Genomic DNA, 13,219 nt, shown 5'->3' with positions numbered 1-13,219 from the left:
CTTTTAGGTGCGACTAGTCGCACCGATTAACTGTTTTAGGTGCGACTAGTCGCACCTATTTGCGTATCAGGTGCGACAAGTCGCACCTGATTATTAGGGTTAGTTTATAAACTCAGCTTTGTCTTCTTCATCTTCTTCACAGCCTCTCCGACTCTCCCTCCCTCTCTCCCTCCCTCTGCGACTCTCCCTCCCTCTCTCCCTCCCTCTGCGACTCTCCCTCCCTCTCTCCCTCTCTCTTCTCCGAGCCTTCTCCGACGTCCAAGTCTGCGCACCTTCTTCGATGTCTAAGTCCGCGCGCCGCTCTTCTCAGACCAGTCTTCTCCTCCTCCATCGGTCCTTTCCTCCGCAGCCGTTCCTCCGCGCCGGTCCTCTCCTCCGCGTCGGTCCTCTCCTCCACGCCGATCCTCCGCAGCCGCTTCTCCGCGCCGGTCCTCTCCTCCGCCTTCGCTCCTCCGCGCCGGTCCGATCTCCTCCGCCTAAGGTATAATATTTTTTTTGTGTATATATATATATATATATATATATATATTAATAATTAGTATTATATATATATATATATATATGAAGAAAAAAAATTTAAATGGTTTAGTATGTTTTAATTAGTAATTTAGTATGTTTTAGTTAGCATATATAATTAGTGTTAATAATTATTAATTAGTTTTAATTAGTAATTTAGTATGTTTAGTTTCAAATTCTATATATGTGTTTAGTATGTTTAGTAGTTTAGTATTTACGTTTCAAATCAAATAAATTGTTAGTATGTTTAGTTTGATTTTGATTGTTAACATGTATTAATTAATGTAATTATAGTTGTTAATATATATAGTATTTATAATTAGTTTAGTAACACGTATTAATTAATGTAATTATAATTGTTAATATATATAGTGTTTATAATTAATTTAGTAATATGCTTAGGTTAATGTTTAGTTGAAATTAATTGAAATTGTAAAAGTTTAGATTAAATATTATTTTGAAATTGAAATTGTAATGGAAATCAAATTGGTTAATAAGTTGTTAGTTTAGTTAACTAATTAATTTATAGTTTAATTGTTAACACTTTGTACTTAATAATGAAATTGGTTATGTAACTAATTTTAAATTTTCAATGTTAGTTTAATTAAGATTTTTTTTTAAGAAATAGTTTAATTAAGATTGAAATTGGTTAATTGTTTAAACTATTTTATTAGATTAGTTGTTTATGATATTGTAATTAATTAATTACTGAGTGATTGTTTTATAGTTTTCATTGATAAAATGTTGTGACCGAGCCACGGAGGCTCGGTTTAGGACTTAGTTAATTGATATGATAGTTTCTGGATGGATTTTAAATGTTTTTAAAGTACTTTGCAGGTTTTTGGTGTAACAATATTATAGGGGAAACTATGCCAAAATTTCGGTAGAGTTTTGAACCAATTAGAATCGAAATCCACTAGAAACAGTCCATTTTCAAAAACAATCCATTTTCCAGGATTGTTTCCAGGATTTTGAGGCGCATCTTTCCCACAATTTCTACAATCCATTTTAAAAAAATAAGATACCTTTCACAGTCTCTCTCTCATTCCTTCTAAATTCGCTCTCGGTCCTTTAGTAAGATCGAGGGATTTGGAAATTGTTCAGGAATACAATCATCGAGGGATTTGGGACATTCCTGAAGTTGACCATACCACCTCAGCCTTGGTCCCATTGACAATAGAATTGTCAAACATCGAAGGTCTGAATCATCGACACGAAACCGCTGAAATTGAGCTAGTCACTATCGTTGACGATGATGAAGAATTTGATGAGGATAATGAGGCACACATCATTTTTGAGGGAGAAGATGTTGATGTAGATATAGAAGAGGATACTAACATTATAGGCAGTGATGATGATGAATGAGTAATATTTATCTAATATGTAACCACGGTTTTCCTCCGCCATATGTGAGGGCATTTTAAAAAAAAAATCGTGGTGTCGTCCATGTTTCTTTGTTTTCTAATCTTGTTTTCTTCTTATAGGATGTCGACTAGAGCAGGTGGAGGCGAGGATCCACCACAGACACCAGGATCCTCAGGATCGAAGAACACACGTGGACCAACGAAGGGTCTCGTGTCAGCGAGAGGAGGGGTAGGGACTCCTGGTGCGAATGTAGTTCGCTACGATCGGCGACACATGATGTTCTACCAGGACATCAGGGAGCTAAATCCCATGATCGGCACCTTCTCAAACCGTCTTGGAAACTTGATCAAGGCGACGTTTCAAGCACACGCAAACTGTTGTCAATGGTGCCCACAAGAAGAGTTGTAATCTTTATTTTGTACATTTGATGTAATAAAGTCTCATGAAGACTCTTGCTTGTAATTGCCTATTCATTCATTAATAAAGTTGAAACGTTCATTCATTCTTTCTTTGTTTGAAGCTTTATGATAAAACCTTAGTCTTTTAGTCCATAAACAAACTTAACAACTTACAAAGAGACAAATGTAGATTTGCATGAACAAACTCTTCGTAGTTTGCTCAAAACGATATATTCGCAATCTTAGGGTCAAAGGACTATTGACCTCAGTACGATTGTTAGAAGAATCTATGATGTCTGGTTATTAGGCATTGAGAGTTGGAGACTCTATAGTTCTTCTAGGTATCTTCCGAAGGTACTGAATTGACCAGTGCACTTCTAGAGACAAGATAAGAACAAACCGTTTAACCTCTTATGTCTCGAAGTCACTATGTATGAATTGCATCATACTTACCTTAATCCTGAAATGAGACATGCCATTTCACACCTTAGTATTCTCATTTGAGAAAGTCAGAGTTCGGACTCACTATGTGATTCCAAACAGGGCCTTTTGGTGAAGTGCTAAGTTGTGAGTATGTCATGAGTAACTTTGTGAAGTTCTCATAGATATGGAATTCATGTACAAGATTGCTGAAATGCAATGTATGTCACCTCATGCTTTGTTCCTTGGAGTGTGAATAAATGAACTGGCCAGTGTCCAAATTGAGTCCTGACCCTTTTGGATGAAACAATGTGACTTGTTAGCTCCTCGTCAATACATTGTTTCTAACTTATTTACAAGCGACAAAGGAGTTGAGGAAATAACAGCTAGAAGGGTAAAATGGTAATTTAGTAAATCCCAACTAGCTGATGACATTCATGAAGGGTAGCATAGATAATATTCAGTGGATCCGCTCATCATAATTAGGTCGAATTCTTGAGTAGAAAATAAATTCATTTGAACCGAGAGATTTTCAGTGTCAGCTCTTTAGTGGAGTCAGTTGGCATTAAGCTAAACTTGGAAAAGGTTTGTGAACTTTTGAGTCCAAGTGATTAGCTCAAGCTTTGTTCATTTGGGTCCATGAGGTCACTGTCACGAATCACATCGATAGGAATAGTTAAACTGGAAGCTAAGTCAAAACAAAAACGAAAATAGTTAAAAGGGTATTTTTGTCTTTTGAGACAAAGGATGAAATGAATGTCAATAAATTTTGACAAGTTCATTAGATGAATTAATGTCACTCGGCCATGACTTGATCATTGGGCCTTGTGAATTAATTTCATTTCATAAGAATTTTATTGAAAATTCTTAATGGGCCTTTTTCATGTTGTCATGAACAAGTGGAAAAGCTTCTAGAAGGCCTTTCTAATGTTAGAATAGGCACCCACCACCCAAGAGGAAAGAGAGAATATTTTGTGCATAAATGTATCAAGATACTTGCCAAAAGAAAAAGAGGAAACAAATTTGCATATGGGATGCATAAGGGAATCGGCCATGTTGAGAGAAAAGGCAAGCCATGAACAAAATTGGAAACAAATCAAGGCTTCTAGAAGCCCTTGTTGGCCGAGTGTCTCAATAGGGAAAAGAGGAAATTGGCTCATGAATATGTGATATTCTATAGAAGAGGAAACTACCTTATTGAAGGTGAGACCTCTCCTATAAATAGGAGCCTGTTTTCCTCACATTTGATTAATCCAAGTTTAAGAGATTTGAGAGACTCTCTCTCTAGAACTTGTGGCCGAAATCCTCTCTCTCTCTTTCTAGTTCATTTTCGATTATTCTTGTTTTGGCACCTAGGTCCTAACTCGACCTAGTGTTTAGCTCTGCGACTTCAAGACTTGTTCTTAAGTCGTAGTGTTTAAAAGTGCCCACTCACTGATTCCTTTTATTTCGAGTGATTTAGTGATAGAAACTATCGTGGTTGCTCGAGGTGCCGAGGAAAGAAAGAGAGACGTGCTGCGAGGAGACGAGCGTTGCAAACTTTCCAAAAGCTTCTACAAAGTTCAAGCTTCAAGAAAGGTTAGTAAGCTACTATACTCATAATAGGTTTTAATTACATGTACTTGCTCTTTGTCTAGGTTAGTAAAAACTGTTTTTACTTGAAAAGAAATTTTTAAAATTCCGCCGCTTCCCGAAGCGTTTAATCTTTTTCTTAAACCCTAGATCAATTCCAACAAATGGTATCAGAGCTATGGTCAAAGATTAGCATGTACATGTTTTTAAAATTATGAGCTTGAAAATCGTTTTCGAAAGTTTACTATTTTTGTGACAAGTTAGAATTGTTATCTTAGATTTTTTTTTAATTTATTGCTCATGCCTTTAAATTAAAAACCATGTTGATTTTTTATGAGTTTGGGATGATATTAAAACACATTAGAATCAGTTCTAAAAGTTTTTAATTTTTTATATTGAAAAACGTGTTTTAAAGGTTTGAGAAATTTCGGTAAATTTTGTGACTAGTTACCTTGTCTTTCTAGTTTCTTTTATTTACCGTGAGTTATAGAACTCTAATGAGAAAATTTTCTTGAGAAAAAATGTTTTTCATATGATTATAAACATGATGTGTAAGATTAAAATGTTTTGAATTTTGAAAGTTTAATTGAAATTGAGTTTTTCAAAACTAGTTTGAATTTTGAAAAACCGTTTTCACTTTCAAACTTGAAAATATTTTGTCATCCAAATCAAATAAGTTTTCAAAATGTTTTCAAAACTATATCTATATCACATATGTTCAAAATCTATATGCTCTTGAAAATTTGAGTGGGAGGTCTCTTTGTAGACAAGCCGAAAAATAAAAGATGTGTAATCTCAAACTTTCAAGTGTTCGAGTGAGTTGAAGTTCACACTTCCCTCATGCACTTTCCCGAAATAGAAAATAGGAAAAGATCGAGTATGTACCTTGTGCATTTATGCACTAATACTACTCTGAACATGTCGATCTAGGATTCTCTTCTAGTTGTCCGCTCTGTCGCTCTCTAACTAGGAAATTTGTTTCCGAACTTATAAGAGTCGATGAACCAACTCCAAAAACTAAGTGGGAGGGTTATACTTGTTGTTTGTAACCCACGATCCCCAACACTAATGAAAGAAGCAATTAACGTGGGACTAAGAGCCGCTCTTGCGACCCTCACTTAAATGGGAGTACTCCAAGGCGTTATTGCTTCGATCATTGCTCAATGAGCTACGTCCGAGAGTGAGACGATGATGGCAAGGCCTCCCCTTGGGGGATTGTTTTTCAAAGTTGACCTTTTGGACTAAGTGGTTGGTTGCACACTTAGGCTCAATCCCTAGTAATCCTCCCTTGAGGTTCTGTGAAAGGATGTGAGTGATCAAACCAATTTAAAAGGTGGCTAGTCAAAATAGATGTATTGACATCTTGGCTTAGCATTAATGATGTGTCATTTACTTATAAAAGGAGATTTTTTGCGGCCTTCTCTTGAGGGAGTAAATTATCGTTTGGTTTATAACACCTTTGGATTTTATAAAAGTCTTAATAAAACTTAAATCCTAAACCAAAGACTAATCATAAACTTGTTTCAACTTTTATAGGCAATATGTCTCTCAACCCTCTCTCAACCATTCTTTCCTCGAATAAACTCGAAGGCGACAATTACGTCGACTAGAAACGTAACCTCGACACAGTCCTTAATGTCGACAAGCACAAATGGGTTCTCACCACCCCCTGTCCTCAAACGAATGATGATTCGACGCAAGAGGAGAAAGACGCCCTGGCGGCCTGGCTTCGATCCGATGAGATTGCGAGATGCTATATTTTGGCATCGATGAACAATGTGTTGCAACAACAACATCGTGATTACGAAACTGCCACCGATATGCTCTACAATCTCCATGAGATGTTTGGAGGGCAAGGACGTCAAGCTAGGCAACAAGCGGTCCGACAATTCATGAACTATCGTATGAAGGCTGGAACTCCCGTTAGAGATCATATGATGCTGATCATTAGCTATCTCAACGAGATGGAGATCCTTGGATCTGAGATTGATGGGGAGACTAAAATAGATATGATCTTGGAAACTCTCCCCGAAACCTTTGATACCTTCAAGTTGAATTATTCCATGAACAAGCTGGAGTACACTGTTAACGAGCTCATGAAGGAACTTCAAACCGCTGAGGTACTCACTAAGAAAAAGAGGGCTCAAGGAGAAGTACATGCTACTGCCTCCACCTCTGGATCTAAGAAGAGACCTCGCAATGCCGAGAAGAAGAACCAACCTAAGGTTCAAACGAAGAAGAAGGCGCCAAAGGCTCCGAAGGTGGACAAGTCTAAAGACAAGTGCCACCACTGCAATGAGCCTGGTCACTGGCGTAGGAACTGTCCTGCCTACCTCAAAACCAAAGTAAAAGGTATTGTACTTGTTACTGAAGCTTGTTTAGTAGCTGATAATGTATCATCGTGGATTATTGACTCCGCTGCTACTAACCATATTTGCTGCTCCTTGACTGGTTTTAGGAAAAGCAAAAGCTTAGAGGATGGCGACTTCTGCTTCAAGTGGGGTGATGGGAGCGTGGTGTCTGCGAAGGCTTTGGGATCCGTGACGTTATCTTTTGAAGATCGAACTTTAAATTTGAATAATGTTTATTATGTTCCTTCCTTTGGGAAAAACCTAATATCTGTTGCTCAACTTTTCGAGCAAGATTATTATTTAAAGTTTATAAAGAATGGAATTCGTATTTCTTTTTCTAATTCTTTTGTCACTGATGCATGTATGAAGAATGGTCTTTTTTACATCTATCCCACTCAACCTTCTCTTTTAGACACCGAAATAGATAACGATCTAATTAGGGAGCCAAAGAGGATCAAACTTTCTGAATCCTCCGATCTAACAAAATCAACATACCTATGGCACTTAAGACTTAGTCATATCAGTCTAGATAGGATTAAGAGACTTGTTAGGGACGGTCCACTCCAAGCCTCTGCAATAGGTTCACTACCTACTTGTGAATCCTGCATAGAAGGAAAAATGACTAAGCGACCTTTCTCTGATAAGGGTCGAAGAGCCACTGAGTTGCTGGAACTAATGCATTCTGATGTATGTGGTCCGCTCAGCCAACAGGCATGTGGAGGATACGAATACTTCGTTACCTTCACCGATGATTACTCGCGATATGGGTTTGTCTATTTGCTTAAACACAAATCCGAGACCTTTAACGTATTTAAGGTCTTTAGGGCTTTAGTGGAAAAGCAAACTGGCAAAGTGATCAAAACCCTTCGATCTGATCGAGGTGGTGAGTATATGTCTGGAGAGTTCGATGACTTTCTTAAAGAAGAAGGTATCGCTTCTCAGCTTACCGCACCTGGCACACATCAACAAAATGGAGTGTCAGAGAGAAGAAACCGAACTCTTATGGAGATGGTTAGATCAATGATGAGTTACTCATCACTCCCGCTTTCCTTTTGGGGATATGCCCTTGAAACAGCCGCCTATATTCTGAACCAAGTTCCGTCCAAAACGGTTCCTGGTACTCCTTATGAACGATGGACTGGCCGTAAAGTGAATCTTGGCCGCATCCGAATTTGGGGTTGCCCTGCACACGTGCTGAGGCAAAAGACTAGCAAGTTGGCTAGTAGGTCAGAATTGTGCTGTTTGTGGGATATCCAAAGGAAACCAAAGGTTTTACTTTCTATAGTCCCGAGGACGATAAGACTTTCGTTAGCACGAATGCTCGTTTCCTTGAGGAGGACTTTATGAAAGATGCAAAACCAAGAAGCAAAATTGTGCTTGAAGAAAAGTTGGGTGAGGAAGCTTCTACCTCATCTGTAAGAACTGTTCTTACCCCAACTGAAACACAACCTAACTCATCAGAATCTCGTCAAGTAGTACTTAGACGTAGTGGGAGGGCTACTCAAAAGCCTGACATGTACATGTCTTATGGAGACTCTCTTGTAGCCGTCTCCGACATGGATGACCCTGTTTCCTATAGCCAAGCGATGGCTTGTTCTGAATCAAACCTTTGGTTTGACGCCATGAAAGTTGAAATGCACTCGATGTATATCAACAATGTTTGGAAACTTGTACACCTTCCTGAAGGGATTAAACCCGTAGGGTGTAAGTGGATATACAAGAAGAAAAGGGGTCCTGATGGGAATGTTGAGACGTTCAAAGCACGACTTGTGGCGAAGGGTTATACCCAACAAGAAGGGATTGACTATGAAGAAACCTTCTCGCCAGTCGCGATGCTTAAATCCATCTGCATACTCCTATCCATAGCTGCAGCTCTCGACTATGAGATCTGGCAAATGGATGTCAAGACAGCCTTTCTGAATGGAAATCTTGACGAGCGCATTAACATGGCTCAACCAGACTGTTGTCGGTCCGTCTCGGACCGACGGGGACTAAGGCGTCACTTCGACCCACGCGACCGATGCAAGGCCTCGAGGGGCGAACCCTTGCCTCGGCCTTTGGCCGGCCCAAACCAATGGCCGGGCCGAGGGTCGGCCATATGCTCAGCCGGCCAATGGCCGGCCATATGCTTGACCGGCCTGTCGCCGGCCCAAAGGTCAGTCGACCATGTCCAAGGCCGGCCCTCCTCCATGGCCGGCACTCCAAGGCCGGCCCTCCTCCGTGGCCGGCCCTCCATGGCCGGCCCTCCAAGGCCGGCCCTCCTCCATGGCCGGATCTCCATGGCCGGCCGGCACTCCAAGGCCGGCCCTCGCCCAAGGCCGGCTCTCCAAGGCCGGCACTCCAAGGACGGCCTTCCTCTATGGCTGGCTCTCCATGGCCGGCCCTCCAAGGCCGGCCCTCCTCCATGGCCGGCTCTCCATGGCCGGCACTCCAAGGCCGGCCCTCGCCCAAGGCCGGCTCTCCATGGCCGGCACTCCAAGGCCGGCCCTCCTCCATGGCCGGCACTCCAAGGCCGGCCCTCGCCCAAGGCCGGCTCTCCAAGGCCGGCACTCCAAGGCCGGCCTTCCTCCATGGCCGGCTCTCCATGGCCGGCCCTCCAAGGCCGGCCCTCCTCCATGGCCGGCTCTCCATGGCCGGCTCTCCATGGCCGGCCCTCCTCCAAGGCCGGCCCAACCTTGCTCACTCGGCCAAGGGGTCTTCAAACCACCCCTTGGCTGCCTATAAATACCAAGGCACCCCCCTTGGTCCAGGAAAGCCGAATTTGAGTACTGAAACGCTGTCAAACTCGTACCTCGCTCGTTTCTCTCAAGTCTCGACCTCTAAACACTAAACCCTCTACAAACCACCTCAATCCTACTAACGTTGAGCGTCGGAGAGGTAAACAGAGGCAACCCCTCTGTTTCCCCTTTGTAGTTCACACCTTTCTGTTCACGTTTCAGGTGCTTGGACGAGATAGAGATCATCGACAGCTAAGGGACGGCTTGGGATACCAAGCCCGACACGCTCGAGTCAAGACGAGACCACTTGGTCCGGCCTTGGGTCTAACCGTCCGCGACTCCTAAATCGTTGTCCGAAAAACTGCGACAACATTTTGGCGCTAGAAGGAGGGGATCTCTCGACCTTGACGACGCATTCCCTCTACCAGTTTTCTCCCTTTGTTCTCACGACTCTCGAGAGATGAGTCACCTGCCCACTACCTCCGCGGGTACCCGAGCGACGAGCTCGAGGTACGATCTCCGACTCCTCGCACACCGTCTTGAAGGGCAACCTCGCGATAGCGAGAGCCAGCCCCAAGACCCGGTGACCGACCCCGAGGCCGAGCTCCGGGAGGACACGGCCCGGCGGCTCGCGGAGCTCCTTGACCGTCCCGGCGTTGACAGCTCCCTCATCGCCGGTCTCCTCGGCTACGACGTCGAGGATCGATCTTCTCAGGATTACTCCGACCCCGAATACGTGGAGGAGTCGAGGACCGACGAGGCCACCCCCAGCCTCGCTCAAGCGCGACCCGAGAGGGCCAACGGTGCGTTGGCCGATCCTTTGTACCCGGCGCGACAACAGGCACGGTCACAGTCCCGAGGACTCGCCCCCTCGGTTTCAAGAGGTGGCCGGACACGGCCCCTCGCCGAGGAGAGAGCGACTCTGGTCGACGATGGAGCCGATAGCCGAAGCGCTCGCCGGACGACCCGACCGAGGGCGACCTCGCCTCGTCACGCACCAAGCGTGGACCTTAGAGAGCGCTTGACGGCGCAGAGAAACTCCCGAGGGGAGGATCTCCGCCAAAGGCTAAATTCTCGAAGGGACGCGCTCCCCGCCGCAACTCTTGGCCGACCTCAGGCCAATGTCGTGGACCAAGCATCCAACGAACGCCAACCGGTGACTCCCGTGGCCCCGACGGTCGGCCCTGCTAACGGGCTTGACGTGGTCACGATGATTCAGAGCCTCCAGAATCAAATCATCGAGATGAGGGAGTCAGGGAGGCAAAGGCCGTACGGAGGGATCGAGGAATCATACTCTCCCTTCGCCGCACAAGTCCTCGCGCAGCCATGCGTGGGAAACTTTAAGTTACCGTCCATTCCCCCCTATGATGGACGTACGGACCCCCACTTCCACGTCCAACACTATGAGACGTGGATGACGATGCAAGGGCAGACGGACGCCACCCTCTGCCAAGCCTTCAGCCTGACCCTCACAGGGTCGGGCTTTGAGTGGTTCCAAAGTTTGAGGCCTGGAAGCATCCCGTCCTTCCGAGCCTTGCGAGAGGCTTTTCTCGCTCGCTTTGCCACGCTTGTGGCACAAAAGAAATCAAAGACCCACCTCCTCTCCATTCGACAGGGGAGAGATGAGACATTGAGACAATACCTCGCTCGCTTCACCGAGGAGTCTCACAAAGTCGAGGGCTTCGACGACAAGGACGCCATCACGGCGATCACCGAGGGAGTTCGCACGAGCGACTTCCTCAAGTCCATTGTCGGGCAAGTCCCGCGAGACATGGCGGAGCTGATGACGAGAGCCCGCACACATATGGGAATCGAGGACTATCTCGATGGCCGCGATGGCCGAAAGTCAGGAGGACAAGGTAGTCGCCACCGCGAAGAACAGGACGAAGATCATCCCGACCCTCGGAGGAAGAGGAGCAGGGGAGGCCGGGCCCCTAACGGTCGCCCCCTCTCCGATCCAAGATCGTCGCACGTTGATAGCTTCCGAGCGTTATCAACGTACACCCCACTGAACACTCCGCAAGAGCGGATCCTAGCTCTACACCGCGACAAGCTAGGAAGTCCGGCTCCCCTTGCGAAGGACCCCGCGAAGAGGGATCGAAATAAGTTCTGTGAGTACCACCAGGATCACGGGCATCTGACGTCCGAGTGCTACCATCTTAGGCGTCAGATCGAGGCCCTGATTCAAGACGGGAAGTTAAAAGAGTATGTCCTGAGAACGGTCGGGGCGGCCACGGTGCACGAAGGCCGTCCACGGCAGGGAAGGAAGGGTCCGGCGACGGTGACTGTCATGGACCAGGCAGCGATTGAAGAACCGGAGAGCTCACAGCTGCATGTCGTGGGCTAGGCCCGTCCCCTTTTCTCATTATGTCATTTTATTTCTGGTTTTAAGACAATCTCGAATTTCAATAAGGCCAATGGCCCAGGGATGTAATTTTTGACTATTTGTGCATGATAATTGCATCACATTTCACCTCGAAGTCTTTATCTTGCTGCATTACAATTTCTAGTCTCCTCTACAAGTACACGAGAAACTCGGGGGGCTAATGGGAAACAATGCTAAAAAAAAGGTACAAAAAAGACGCGCAAATCGACTATGCCTTCGTTGGCAAATCGAGAAAACAAGACGCGCACATAACAAAAAAGACGTGCAAATCGATTATGCCTTCGTTGGCAAATCGAGAAAACAAGACGCGCACATAACAAAAAAGACGTGCAAATCGATTATGCCTTCGTTGGCAAATCGAGAAAACAAGACGCGCACATAACCGAAAAAGACGCGCAAATCGATTATGCCTTCGTTGGCAAATCGAGAAAACAAGACGCGCACATAACAAAAAAGACGTGCAAATCGATTATGCCTTCGTTGGAAAATCGAGAAAACAAGACACGCACATAACCGAAAAAGACGCGCAAATCGATTATGCCTTCGTTGGCAAATCGAGAAAACAAGACGCGCACATAACCGAAAAAGACGTGCAAATCGATTATGCCTTCGTTGGCGAATCGAGAAAACAAGACGCGCACAATACAAAAAAGACGCGCAAATCGATTATGCCTTCGTTGGCAAATCGAGAAAACAAGACGCGCACAATACAAAACAGACGTGCAAATCGATTATGCCTTCGGTGGCAAATCGAGAAAACAAGACGCGCACAAAACAACGAAGACGCGCAAATCGATTATGCCTTCGTGGGCAAATCGAGAAAACAAGACGCGCGCAAGACAACAAAGACGTGCAAATCGGTTATGCCTTCGTTGGCAAGTCGAGAAAATAAGACGCGCACAACACAATAAAGCCGTGCTAATCGATCACGCCCTCATTGGTAGATCGAGAAAATGAGCCACGCACGATCAACCCGAAACAAAAAGTCGTCCCTCGCGACGCGCGAAGGCCATTCCTCATGACGCAAACCCGATCCATATGAAAGCGTGGGTTTTGAGTTTCCACTCGATCTACGCTCGACCAGAAACTCGGGGGGCTAATGTTGTCGGTCCGTCTCGGACCGACGGGGACTAAGGCGTCACTTCGACCCACGCGACCGATGCAAGGCCTCGAGGGGCGAACCCTTGCCTCGGCCTTTGGCCGGCCCAAACCAATGGCCGGGCCGAGGGTCGGCCGGCCAGTGGCCGGCCATATGCTCAGCCGGCCAATGGCCGGCGATATGCTTGACCGGCCTGTCGCCGGCCCAAAGGTCAGTCGGCCATGTCCAAGGCCGGCCCTCCTCCATGGCCGGCACTCCAAGGCCGGCCCTCCTCCGTGGCCGGCCCTCCATCGCCGGCCCTCCAAGGCCGGCCCTCCTCCATGGCCGGCTCTCCATGGCCGGCCGGCACTCCAAGGCTGGCCCTCGCCCAAGGCCGGCTCTCCAAGGCCGGCACT

The sequence above is a fragment of the Urtica dioica genome, chromosome 3 (genome assembly GCF_054948205.1).
Source record: "Urtica dioica subsp. dioica isolate 48M chromosome 3, U.dioica_male_clone48M_v1_H2, whole genome shotgun sequence".
Lineage (NCBI taxonomy): Eukaryota > Viridiplantae > Streptophyta > Magnoliopsida > Rosales > Urticaceae > Urtica > Urtica dioica.
The sequence above is the reverse complement of the archived record's forward strand: the minus strand, read 5'-3'. Positions refer to the sequence as shown.